Source organism: Typopeltis vanoorti, chromosome 11 (assembly GCF_054136105.1).
Source record: "Typopeltis vanoorti isolate ZY-2024b chromosome 11, IOZ_Tvanoo_1.0, whole genome shotgun sequence".
In the NCBI taxonomy this organism is placed as follows: domain Eukaryota; kingdom Metazoa; phylum Arthropoda; class Arachnida; order Uropygi; family Thelyphonidae; genus Typopeltis; species Typopeltis vanoorti.
This window is the reverse complement of record NC_143559.1, coordinates 116,953,514-116,966,291: the sequence shown is the minus strand read 5'-3', so window position 1 is coordinate 116,966,291 and position 12,778 is coordinate 116,953,514. Positions and strand designations below refer to the sequence as shown.

At 36.2% G+C, this 12,778-nt stretch overlaps 1 protein-coding gene across 1 annotated transcript in view; it reads right to left on the bottom strand.

The window, feature by feature from the left end:
* LOC150101976 (uncharacterized) overlaps positions 1–12,778 on the bottom strand; it is a 283,338-nt gene that overhangs the window by 99,339 nt on the left and 171,221 nt on the right. The window lies entirely within an intron of this gene.

Genomic DNA, 12,778 nt, shown 5'->3' with positions numbered 1-12,778 from the left:
TAAATTTTTATGATGAATTTTATATTTATTTTCAGATAAGAGTTCTGTTAATTTTGTAATACTTTATAAGACCTACCTGTTGACTTTAATTCGATTAAAATATTGTTATTTTGTTATCAAATTAAACACAAACTTTCTTAATATTACAAAAATTACTTTTATTTTAAAATATAATAAAAAATAAACACTAAGTCATATAAGTTACACAATGTAAAAAATCTAATCGTCTATTAGAGTCGTAATTTTGTACAATATTTGAAATACGTTGTTTTAACGAAATGTATCTACGATGTCCTGGGTTTCGTTGACCAGTTAAATGCTGCAAATAGTTTGTATGTTGTAAAGATAATTCTTTAACAATGTTATCCAAAAATTTCCAAACAGTTGGATGGGAACACTGAAAGAGCGACTAAAGTCCATAGTACCATCCTTCGATACAATTTGTAGTTCTAGTTATACAGTTGGCTGCAGAGTGTCTATGGTTCCAAGTAGAAATATTGAATAGAGGTTGTTTATAAGTGCCGTTCCTGAGCTGTCGACCTCGAATATATGTACGTTCGAGGTAAAGGAGAACTTGCTCGATTTGTTCATTATATTCATCTAAATTAGAGAACAGATCAGCAACTTCTAAAAATGTTTCTAACACTTCTTCTAGCAAAAGTGCAAGTGATTGTAACATTTTAACGTGTGCTGCAAATGACTGTTGGATTCATATAGAGATTTTAGTCCACATTCATTTACTTTGCATATAATCGATTGTGAGAAGTGGAAAAAGCAGCCACCAATTTCGATGTTTTCAAACACGGTAGGAAAGCATTCATTGCTGCTATTTCAAAATCGGTCAAAATTTTTTGTGGTTGAACTTGAAGAATTTTCTCCAGTAACATGTTCAGCATCTTCACATATATTTCTTCCTTTTTCCCTGGTAGAAGAGCCAGTAGACAAGGAAAAGCGATGCCTGAATCATATTGGAGATAGATACTGTATAACTGATAATATATTTCTGGAACCACTTTAAATGTACCATCTGCTAGCCAAAAATCATTAACTACAAGTTGATCTACAAGAGTCTTGTGACCAATTATTATTATACGTTCTGGATCTTCCTTCCCCGGAATCATGAATAATCCATTTAGAGTACTTCTCTGGTATTTCAAAATTTTTGTTATCTGGATTTGACGGAACGTTTCCGATTGTTTTAGCTTCGGATCTATTTCATCACCTCGTCATGGAGCTCTTCTTCGGTAGGCACATTTTTAATCCGTCTGATATAGTCACTATAACTGTTAGCTATAATTGCATGAGCCGTTGTGCCTGGATTTGGCATTCTTCTTTTAATTTGATTTGCAAGTTGATGAGCTTCAGATTAAAAAGTCCTATTAACATGACAGTGTTCTGAAGACTCACGGATAATCTTGTTGTCTCTGGTATGGAGCAGCGATCGACAATGTAAAGTTCTAAAACTTTGCACAATGCCAATGAATAGTTCCGATAGCAGTTTCACGGTGACGAACAAACTCAAATCCTTTGTAAATTATAATTTGACCACCTTTATTACTAACGCCGTACTCAAAATCAGCCATGGGAAAATTAATAAATTTAAATAATTAAAAAAAATTAATCACGAAATTTATTACGTAGCACGTTATACGCTAGTTGTATTACGGAACTTTGAGTCACTAAACTAGAACTGAAGAAAAGACAAAAGTAAGACAAAAATTTACTTATATACCTTCACCCAAACAATTCTTAGAAATTCTTGAGCAGTACATGGTAATTAACAATTGTCGATTGGTTTTACCTTAGGAATTTATTCCTTGTAAATTTATTCCTGAGGTTAGTACTAATTAGGATAGCTAATCACTACATCATTTTGAGTTTTCAACTCAACCACCTCCCTAATCCCCTTGCTGAAATCTGCACTAGTGATTTACCCCTTGCTGGTTATAAATTTTGTACAATTAAAAATTTTTTTTCTTAGTGTAATTTTGTCCCTGTGTAATTTCGTCCTCGTATAATTTTTGCAGTGCAATTTTGTCCTGACACGATAAATTTTACCTAAACAAGTTGCCACAAGGTGCTTTGACCTTATTAATTAAAAATCTCAGGATGAGAGATAGACGTAGAAAGGTTTTTTTTTTTTTTTTTTTTTTTTTAACCTTGAGTATGTTATATATTAAAGATACCAAGCAATTTTAAATAAAACTTAGTTTTATTCCTATTTCCCAAGTAAGCAAACAGACAAGTTTGCACCTGCACATAGTGCAAGTACAGGCAACTCGTGGTACTTGCACTATGTGCAGGTGCAAACTTGACTTACTTGTCTGTTTGCTTACTTGGGAAATAGGATTAAAACCAAGTTTTATTTAAAATTGCTTGGTATCTTTAATATATAACATACCCAAGGTAAAAAAACTTTCTACATCTATCTCTCATCCTGATATTTTTAATTAATAAGGTCAAAGCACCTTGTGGCAACTTGTTTAGGTAAAATTTATAAGCTCTGTATTATTAAAACCTTGGCATTTCTTAAGACTGGCTCCCACTGATGAGACCTCAATAAAAGTCGAAACCGGTCTGGGTAGTGGCCCCTGCCTTTAATGTATAGCATCATACATCTCCATTAGGGGATGTGCTTTACATTAAGGATAAATACCAAGGATAGTGATCAAATGTGTTTCTGTCTGTTGATAGCATGAGTTCTGTACCCAGTGTACCTTTTGAGATACACTGTTGAGTGGTATTAACCATCATACCATATTGTTGGGCTCGATGATTATGTGATTGTCTATATATCTTCTAGTGTCTTTTGGTTTTTCTATAAGTAGAAGAAAAAAAGATTAGGGAAAAAAAATAAAAAAAAACAGAAAAAGCTGGTTTGAAATACAGCAAAATGTCAGCAACTTAATAAATGTTTTATGTCTTTTGTTCTTGTGGCATGGAAAAAATAATAATTTTTAAATAAATGTATTTATTTAAAAATTAATACATTGTGGTTGGATCTTTAAACAATAAAGATCCAGCCCAACAATACAGGGCATTTCAAAAGGTGGGGGGGGGGGGGAGTATACAACTTTGAATGACAATAGAAGGTAAATAGTGACAGATGAATAATTTTTATTACCATTCAAATATAGTGTAACACTTGAAATTTCAACATAGTTATAAAGTTTAATATGACTACCTCCAGTAATTCTACATATGTCCCATCTGTAATCAATTTCCTGCCACATGTGGCAGAATATATCTGGCATAACTTCAGCAATGGCAGCAGTAATTCTGGAAAGCAGCTCATCCAAATTGGTTGGTAGTGGTGGTACAAACATTCAATCTTTCGCAAAGCCCCACAAGAAAAAATCTAATGGTGTAAGATTGGGGGGGAACGTGATGGCCATGCACCCCTCTACCAAGCAATCTGCTTGGAAAATGGGTGCAGAGGTACGACCTTACATCTGTCAGGTAATGAGAAGGTACTCCGTCTTGCTGGAAAATGTAAGAGTCCGTCATGGTCATTGTTGTCTAATTGTGGTATTAGGTATCCTCATAGCATGTCCAGATACACACTACCAGTAACAGTAGACTCTGAAAAAAAAGAACGGTCCATACACTTTCTTCTTGTTTATGGTCCAAAAAATGTTAGCCTTTGGGGTGCTGTGAACTTGTTTATGATGGAGGTTCTTTGCTGTATTGCATGTGGAAATTCCACCGAACTTGTGTTGCAGACTTCATTTTCTCAAACCAAAACACACAATGTGCTTGCTCTGCACTATCAAAAGTCACCATTTTCAAATGGTGTGATGTATCACGCAATCTAGTGTTGTCATTTGGTAATAAAGTTATGCCAAAAATTTGTTTCACTACATCATGATACTCACTCACTCAGCTTTTGTATGTCTTCCCAGTTTGTTCTCTGTTCTCCTGCAAAGTTGTATACATCCTTTTGAAACACCCTATATAGTATCCTCAAAACATTCATACAGCCACGGCTATCTGCTCCAACCTTCACACACATTTTAGCTCATGGCTAAAACCTCTATAAAATAGATAAAATACTACATGATCCCCACCCCTCCAAACACACACACAAGAAAAACAAAACAGTTTTTGTTTTTCGTGTGTGTTTTTGGAGGGGTGGGACAAAACAAAACAAGTTACACCTGGGATGCTCTCCTTACATCTGATTTAGCTCTCTTTCCATCTGAAAAGAGAGCTAAAGCAGTAATAAATATAACTGCCATGTGACTTTCACACCACATAATAAGCAATAGTGAGAGAACTTCATTCTCTCACTATGGCTTATTATGGAGATACAGGAAGATCTGTTGGAGAACTGCAGGGCTACACAGAAGTCATTATAAGTAAGAGAAAAACTATTTTGGAGTCAGTAACAGTCATGAAGTACTCTCCTAATTCAACAAGGACAGCTGCATTAATTTACTGAAAACGTGAGAGATTTTTAAGACTAACTTTAATCTAAAAGCTGTAAATATCTTTTATCCAACATTAGAGAACATCAAAACAGGACTTAAGTTCTTTTGTCACTTGCAATTTCAACTATTTCCAGCACTAGTTAATTATTAGTGCTTGTTTTTTGAGACAAGTGTCGGTACTCTAAAATGGTGGTTTGAAATCTAGTAAAATATCAGCAATTTAATAAATATCATATTTATCTGTTTTTATAGTGTTGTGTTTAAAACTGCTAAACATGTCATGAGGATGAATAACTGCCAACACTTAAGTTTGCCTGCACATGATACTGAATTTATTTTAAAAATTTAATTAAGAAATAGTGTTACTCATATAGTTCTCAACTTGGTCGCAGAAGTTTGCAATTAAAAAGGCATCAAAGTACACATAAATAAGACAAAAATTCTTTTTTAAATAAATTTTTAAAGAATGCTTAGTGTCGGCTCCATCCACATGAATGTAAGCTAGGATTTTTTTTTGCACTGGAAGCAAAGTATTTAAGATTGTAAGGGGATACTATCTATACCATTCTAAACAGAATCTCCTGTTTAGGATTTTTTGGACAATCCTTCCAGGATCTTGATCTAAAAAAAAAAAAAAAAGAAATCCATTTACTTCATGCTAAACGGTGAATTTGATATCATGTTGCCAACTGTTACATTACTATTATTATCATTAACATTACACCTCAGTGGAGTCAAAAGTGTCATTGAGGGTTGTCCTCACTCACATGCAAAGCTCACTGAACTCTATCTTACACTGTTTTTGCATTCGCACACTCTCAGAAAATGCATTTCGGTCACCAACCACTCTCCACACAAAGAACTTACACTTCACACCTGCATTATATAGCTCCCAACCCCATACTTGAACATTCCATTAAAATATGTGACAATATGTCATGAAGTCGCATTGCCTTATTAACTTCAAATCTGCTTAATTTGTCATATGCTTCCTGCTTACTCAATATCAGTTCCTCCACACATAAGCTCTGCATAATATCTCACTTAGCAGGATAGAAATACCTTGATGAATTGTTCATTAAATATCTCTAGATAACAACATTGGTTATCAGTCTACCTACCATTTTCATAAACTAATATCATTCTCTTTAATCATTCTTTCATATAATGGCCACATATCAAAAGAATTTACTGGGCTTTTTCTAACCTGATGGCCAACTGCTGCTCATACTGCACTATGGCTATCCATACTTACCAAGTCATTTTCCTAGCTTAGTCTTTATATTCCTCATGCAACTAATTATTACCATTCCCCTTAAGATACCTCCATAACATCATCATCTTCTTCAGATTGCCTAATCTCTCCATTTACACCTGACCTTTGGAATACCAGAAACTACTGCTGTTGCACTCCATATATATTCTTTCCTCACAAAAGTCCTCCTCGTATGTCTTAAAGTTTTAATATGGCTGGACCACCACCCAGCTGATCACTTTATGATCATGCTAACCAAATGGATGGATATTTGATGCTCTTTCAATAACACCATTGAGATGGTGTTATTGAAGATCTCATCCTTGCAAGCCCTCCAATGCCTACTGTGTAAGATAATTTGCTCTCAAAACTTGAGAAATTTATTCTCTTTATCCCCCAAATGCCATCTCTTCATTCCAATCTATATTAGCATAATCAAAATCACCTATCATAATGATTATCCTCTTTCTTATTTTCCTGTCACTCACTACTCCTCATTTTCTCAAGCCTATTCATCTCACTCCATACTACTTCAATGCCACTATTTCCTCCTTGCATCCCCACCATGTGTGAACAAATTACTCTGGTATCATCAACAAGCACTCAGCTCCTGTTTTTGCCCTTCTGATCCTCAGGAAAATCATCATATCCTTCCATCTGTTAATGACAGGGTATCATCTTTATCCAATTATGTTTCACTTCTTCAAGACTTCTTTTCAGGTGGTGTTTCTATGTGAGGAAGACATATTAATTTTTTTTTTTTTTTTTTCATGTCTACAGTATATATATCAAACAAAAAATATTCAATTTATCATCATAAGTCTTTCCATAATGACTGGCTAGTGAGCGACAGCAGAATAAACAAAATATTCTATATATCAACTAGTTTATGTGCTGAAGCTATGTTAAATCTCATCATGCTATAACAATCAACTAATACTACAGTAAATACTACAATCTACTAATACTACATAGCTCAAGTCTTAACTAAACTTTTTGGCAGTTTACTGTTATTAACACGAGACCTCCATGGAGTCAAAAGACTCATCATGGACGGTACATAACTGTTACACACAAAGACCATCAAGCCATGCTTTGAACTCATTCAATAAATCTGTGTTCACCATAATGTTAGGATATGCATACCACTCACCAATCAGTCTCCATGCAAAGAACCAGCTCTTTTATGCTCCTGCTCACAGCCTCCTTATACTAATACTGGAATGCAGTATAAGGAGGGTGTGCTAGGGGAGGAAAGGAATCCTTGGAGGAGTTGAAAGTTCTTTAATTTTGCAGGAGGTTTAAAGGTGGCATTAAGGTTATATTTGTGTAGTATTCTGTGCATTTTATCTGATATATCTTTAATGTATGCAAAGGCTACAGTTTTATTTTAATCTAGTTTATTTTAATTATTAGGTGTGGTCTTGTTAAGAAATTTGTTGATAGTATTTTTGCTGTAGCTATTCTTTTTGGGAAAGTAGTGCTGACAATTTTTTATTCATGCATAAGTGCTTGCTCATTGGAGTAAATCTTTAAAGCTGCGTTTTTTGGTGTATTAAAAATACCTAGTTTTATGTTATTATTATTGCACTCTCCATGAAGTTGGCAGACTCATAAGAGGATGTTCATTCAACTGACAACAATATTTTACCATACCAACTCATAAAATTCTTAACAATCCTTGCATTAACAACACATTCTGGTAATGTGTTCCATTCACTGACAATCCTCCATGTAAAATCTCCTCAAACCCCTCTTCACCACACTTACATAACTTCCAGGAATGACATCTGGTTTTCCCTCTCGTGCTTTCTACTCTTCTTATAATCTCATCTGGATTAATCTGGTAAAATTCTCTCACTAACTCAAAGATCTTTATCATATCACCTCTTTTTCCTCTTATCCACCAAACTCTGCAATCCACATTTCTTCAACCTCTCTCCATAGCCACCAATCAAAAGTTCTGATATTGCACTCGCTTCTGAACCCTTTTCAATGTCTCCACATCACACTGAAAACCAGGTGATCAAATTTTGAGGACAATAGTCCAAGTGTGGTAAGACCAGTGCTTTATACAGTGGCACAACCACTTCCTAATCCTTACATTATTATTACTATTACGGCCAACTCCAAGGAGTCCTTAGACTCATCGAGGGAGGCCCTAAACATCATGTCAACAACCATTCAGCTTCCACACAGTATCTATCATACCTTGCCTTGAACCAACTCATAGTCATGGCACCCACAACAGACTCTAGCAACTTATTCCACTCATTCACCACTCTCCATGCAAAAAAACCTAGTTCTAACACCTTTGCTAACCACACTCTTGCCCAGTTTCCATGGATGGCCCCTAGTCCTCCCACCACCAGACCTGTTCTGAAAAATATCCTCTGAATTAATCCTATAGAAACCCTTCAGTAATTTGAATGTCTCAATCATATCACCCCCTCTTCTGCCTATCAACCAATGTCTGCAACCCACAAATCTTCAACCTGTTCTCATAAGATTCATTCCACAGACCTGCTATCATCTTGGTCACTCGCTTCTGGATCCTCTCTACCTCCACCCCATCAAGATGAAACCCTGGCGCCCAGATCTGGGCACAGTAGTCAAGATGGGGGTCTTATCAAGGCTCGATACAGAGGAACAATAACATGCTTGTCTCTGCTCATCAAAGTATTCTTCAGTAACCAAGTGATTTGATGAGCTGATTTAGCCACTTTTGCAATGTGCCCCCTAAACTTCAACTCCCTGTCCACCAACACCCCCAAATCCCTGGCTTCGTCAATCTCCTGGAGTACAGTTCCACCAATGTAGTATACTGCTGCTAATCTTTTCACCCGAAAATGCATAATCTTACACTTTGCTACATTAAATTGACATCCATTCTCCTTAGCCCAGTCCCCCAATTTATCCAAATCATCTTGTAAAATTTTGACATCATATGCATTCACTATCTAACATACATGTTAGAGTATTTCTTATCATAGCAGCACTACGGTATGCAGCCTTTGCAACACTAGCAATATGCCTCTAAACTTCAGTCTACTGTAAGCAATCACTCCCAAATCTCTAATCTCATTCACTTCCTGTAGTACAGAACCATCAATATACAGGGTGTTGGGGATAAATTTGACAGTTTCGTAAGGAAAAAGAAAATCTTCTTTGTATCTATTAAATTTAATGAATTGACAAAAAAACATTACAGGCAGAGTTAATTACAATACTATCAACAAGATTTACTCAAAATAACCACCATTAGCATCGATCACAGCTTCAATTCTGCTTCGGAACCTCGAACAAGCTGATGCTACAGTCTCCCTGGGAAGGGCCGCAAAAACTGTTTTAATTTTATCCATTAACTGGGCTTTTGTATTACTGGAAGTGCGATTGGTGTCTTTTTCAACTGCGCCCCATACAAAATAATCCATGGGGTTAAGGTCTGGGGAGTTTGGAGGCCAAACATTTGGACTGGTGAAGTCGTAGAAATTTTCAGACAACCATTTTTGACTTTTCCCAGAGGTGTGGCAAGGGGCCGAATCCTGCTGCCATACATACGGCCTACCATTGGCTACCCTTGTTATCCAGGGCTTGACTACAGTTAGCAACTCCACGAACAAAGCCCGAATTCCAATGCCAGGGTTCTTCAACACCTGTTCCTGCAGATTTGCGAGGAATTCTGCTGTACGAACGCAATCAGATCGTCTGCTAGGGATCTTTCTTCTTGCTACATCCTCGTAGTCACCATTGCAAGTCTCTAGTTCATGCCTGATTGTTTTTACTGTATTCAGGGAGCATTGGGCAGCAGTCGTAATATCCTTCTTTTGATGGCGGGCACGAATCATCATGATACAAGTTATTCTCTTCCATGATTCAGGTGGGTTCCAGCTATCCATCCTTTCTGACATCTTGTATATGAATGAAGAAGGGTCCAAACTTTTAAATGAAGAGAAGTGTGTGTTAATACATGTAACTTACGGAAAAATATAATTAATTATAAATATGTCAAATTTATCCCGAACACCCTGTAGTATACAGCCTTATATTTCTACACTCCAAAATGCAACACCTTGCACTTATTGATATTAAAACTACTTTGTCTAAGTAAAAAGTCTATTTGAATCTTCCTGAATGGAATTAACATCAGCTAGTGCTACTTATAATTCTTCCCAACTTTGCATCTATCAGCAAACAACTGAAGATCTCCACTCAGCCCACTTGATATATCATTTACAAACAAGTTAAATAACAGCAGACCAAGAATAGAACCCTAGGGGCATGCCACTGGTTACCTTTGTTTTTTGAGACATTGCTCCACCATACACAACCTGCTGGTATTATTCAGAGAGCCAATCTCCAATCCATCTAACTAATATACCATCTATTCCCATCCCATGGAGTTTGCATGCCAAATTATCATTTGGTAATTTATCAAACACTTTTGCAAAATCCAAGAGTATCACTGTATGTGATTCTTCCTTATCTAACATAAGCCCATTACCCTATCATAAAATGCAAGTAAATTGCTGAAACAGGACGTACTCCTTTACAAATCCATGCTGACCATCACATAGAATGCTACGTCTGTCAACCCAATCCTGTATTCTATTCCTAACCAATCTCTCCAACACCTTGACCACAACTACAGTTAAACAGACTGGGTAGGAACCCTACACACTGCAAGACTTTCATTAAATAACCAGGTCAAGGGCACAGACAACTGTCTTTCACATTCCTTTAGAATACACGGTGATATGTCATCCATTCCCCAGCCTTATTAACATCTAGCCCAATCTACACCTGATACACCTCTGATTATTTTATTTTCAATTCTCCCAATAGTTGCCTCCCTTCTGTATATTGCACCTCATCATTTACACCAGTATGATAAAAGCTGATAAAGTACTCATTCCATAATCCACTATATCCTTTGCAACTGTTAGTCTGCTGCCATGTCTATCCACCAGTATCAACCTGCCATAATTATTCTTTCTGTTGCATGCTATATAGCAGAAAAATTCCCTTTAATTAACCTTGGCATGACCAACCAATCTGCATCTTTTCTCTCTTTACCATGCTCATCAACTTTTTTAGCCTGCACTTTATACCCTTCATAGATCTGATCAAACCAACTGTCTTGTACCTCCACTATAGCATTTTATTTCCCAGCACAACTTGATCCCTTGGTATGCAGTTATACATTGCATTTATCAGATACTGCCTTGTGAATTTCCATGCATTTTCACCATTTTTTCTGCTCAGCTGATCTATGCAACATACTGATGCTGACTGATGACAGTGCTTCCTATAATTATCCACTTTATACTCCTCCATAAATGCAGTATGGGGAAGTAACTTTACTTTTGGCAGTAACCTTTTTTGTTTCATCATTTCCCAAACAAGCATCTCACGATCACTCTCATCAATTGGTGGCAGTGTCAACACTTCATTAACAACTACATATTGCGAAGAAATTCAATAAACTCACTCTCCTTGTTCCCATACACCATCTCCTTCCATTCTATATTCCTGTAATTAAAATCTCCCATCAGGATCACCTTCTTTTTTTACATGCCCAACTAATCTGTCTAAATATTTTGCAATCAGTATTCTCTGCATTCCCTGGTCTACAACAGCATCCTATCACATATACTAACCTGTTTATTTCAACTTCACACCACACAGGTTCAAAATCTGTGCATGCACTATCAAACCTTTCTCTCTCCTCTCTCTTCAGTCTGACCACTCCCATTTCTCTGATCCTAACTCCGATTTCCATCCCTACCCGTCTCATCCTCACCTTTATGCATTCTATCACCTTGTGCTGCTGAACCACATCTTTAATGTCGTATCCTTCCTTCAGTCATACAATTCATTTAGTTGTGTTATCCTGCTTCACAAGTAGACTCTGATCATTTACTACATTAACTTCTTGACTCTGTGCCTTCTCAGAAATGGGTTTGTTGTCCAACAACAAACCCATCCAAATGCAATCCATCAACCTTAAACAATTCCAACTTTCCTTCAAATTCACTCCACAGAATTACAAATCGAACCCCATCCTCATACAACTCAGCCATAATTCACTCTTGTCATATCCGGGCAAAATGCCTATGACTTTTCCAACAACACTATTCTTCTTTACCTGCCACAACAACTTCCTCAAGTCTCTATCAATTTTTTTTTTCCAAACTAAGTTATTTGTGTCCACAATTACCACTAATTTTGCCATCCAGGGTTTTCTTTTCTGCAACGCATTTACTTATTTGCTTCATTGTTCCACCAGGAAAGCATGTTTTGTGCAATTTATTAGTCATCACACCTCTAATAATAAAGCTTCCATACTATGATATACGATTATCCTTTGACTTTCTCTTCATAATACCAACTTCTTCTTTCTCATTCTCATCTGCCAATTTCTTCTTTAGATGTTTAATATCCTCTTCCAGATGTTTTCATTTCACTTTTTTTTCATTTCATTAACTCTTGCCTAAGCTCTTCTACTATGGTCCCGACACTTGCACCCATTTCTAATTGCTCTAATATATCAAGACACTTTTCACATATGTTAATGCTTTCCTTCTCCTTTATCCAATCAGTCTACAAATTTTTCACATTTTTCGGTGAATACATATAATTTTTGTGATGCATCGACTGCGAAAAGTCCAAGGTACAGATAGTCCTTCATATTGAAGCCTTACATGCTGCTGATGTGTGTTTCTTTATGGATGCTGTTTTCAGAAGAAGCAATACGAACATAAACAAGTAGCAAAACAAAATATAAACAACAAAAAATTCCAACAACACTATTGAATGACACGTATCCAAGCTGAAAAAATGCAGCACAATTTGCGATAAAAAGCTACACTATACACTAATTAAAAACTTTTTTTATAGCACAGCTCAAATCTAACACTACTTTCACTCATGCCACTCTTTTTTTTTCATAAAAAATCAATGTGACCTTTGAACTTCAAATTCCTATTCATCGTAACTCCAAGATCTCTAGCCTCATCATTTTCTCCAAGCATAACCCTATCAATATAACATGCCACTGGAAAACTTATCATGTCAAAGTGCATTACCATTG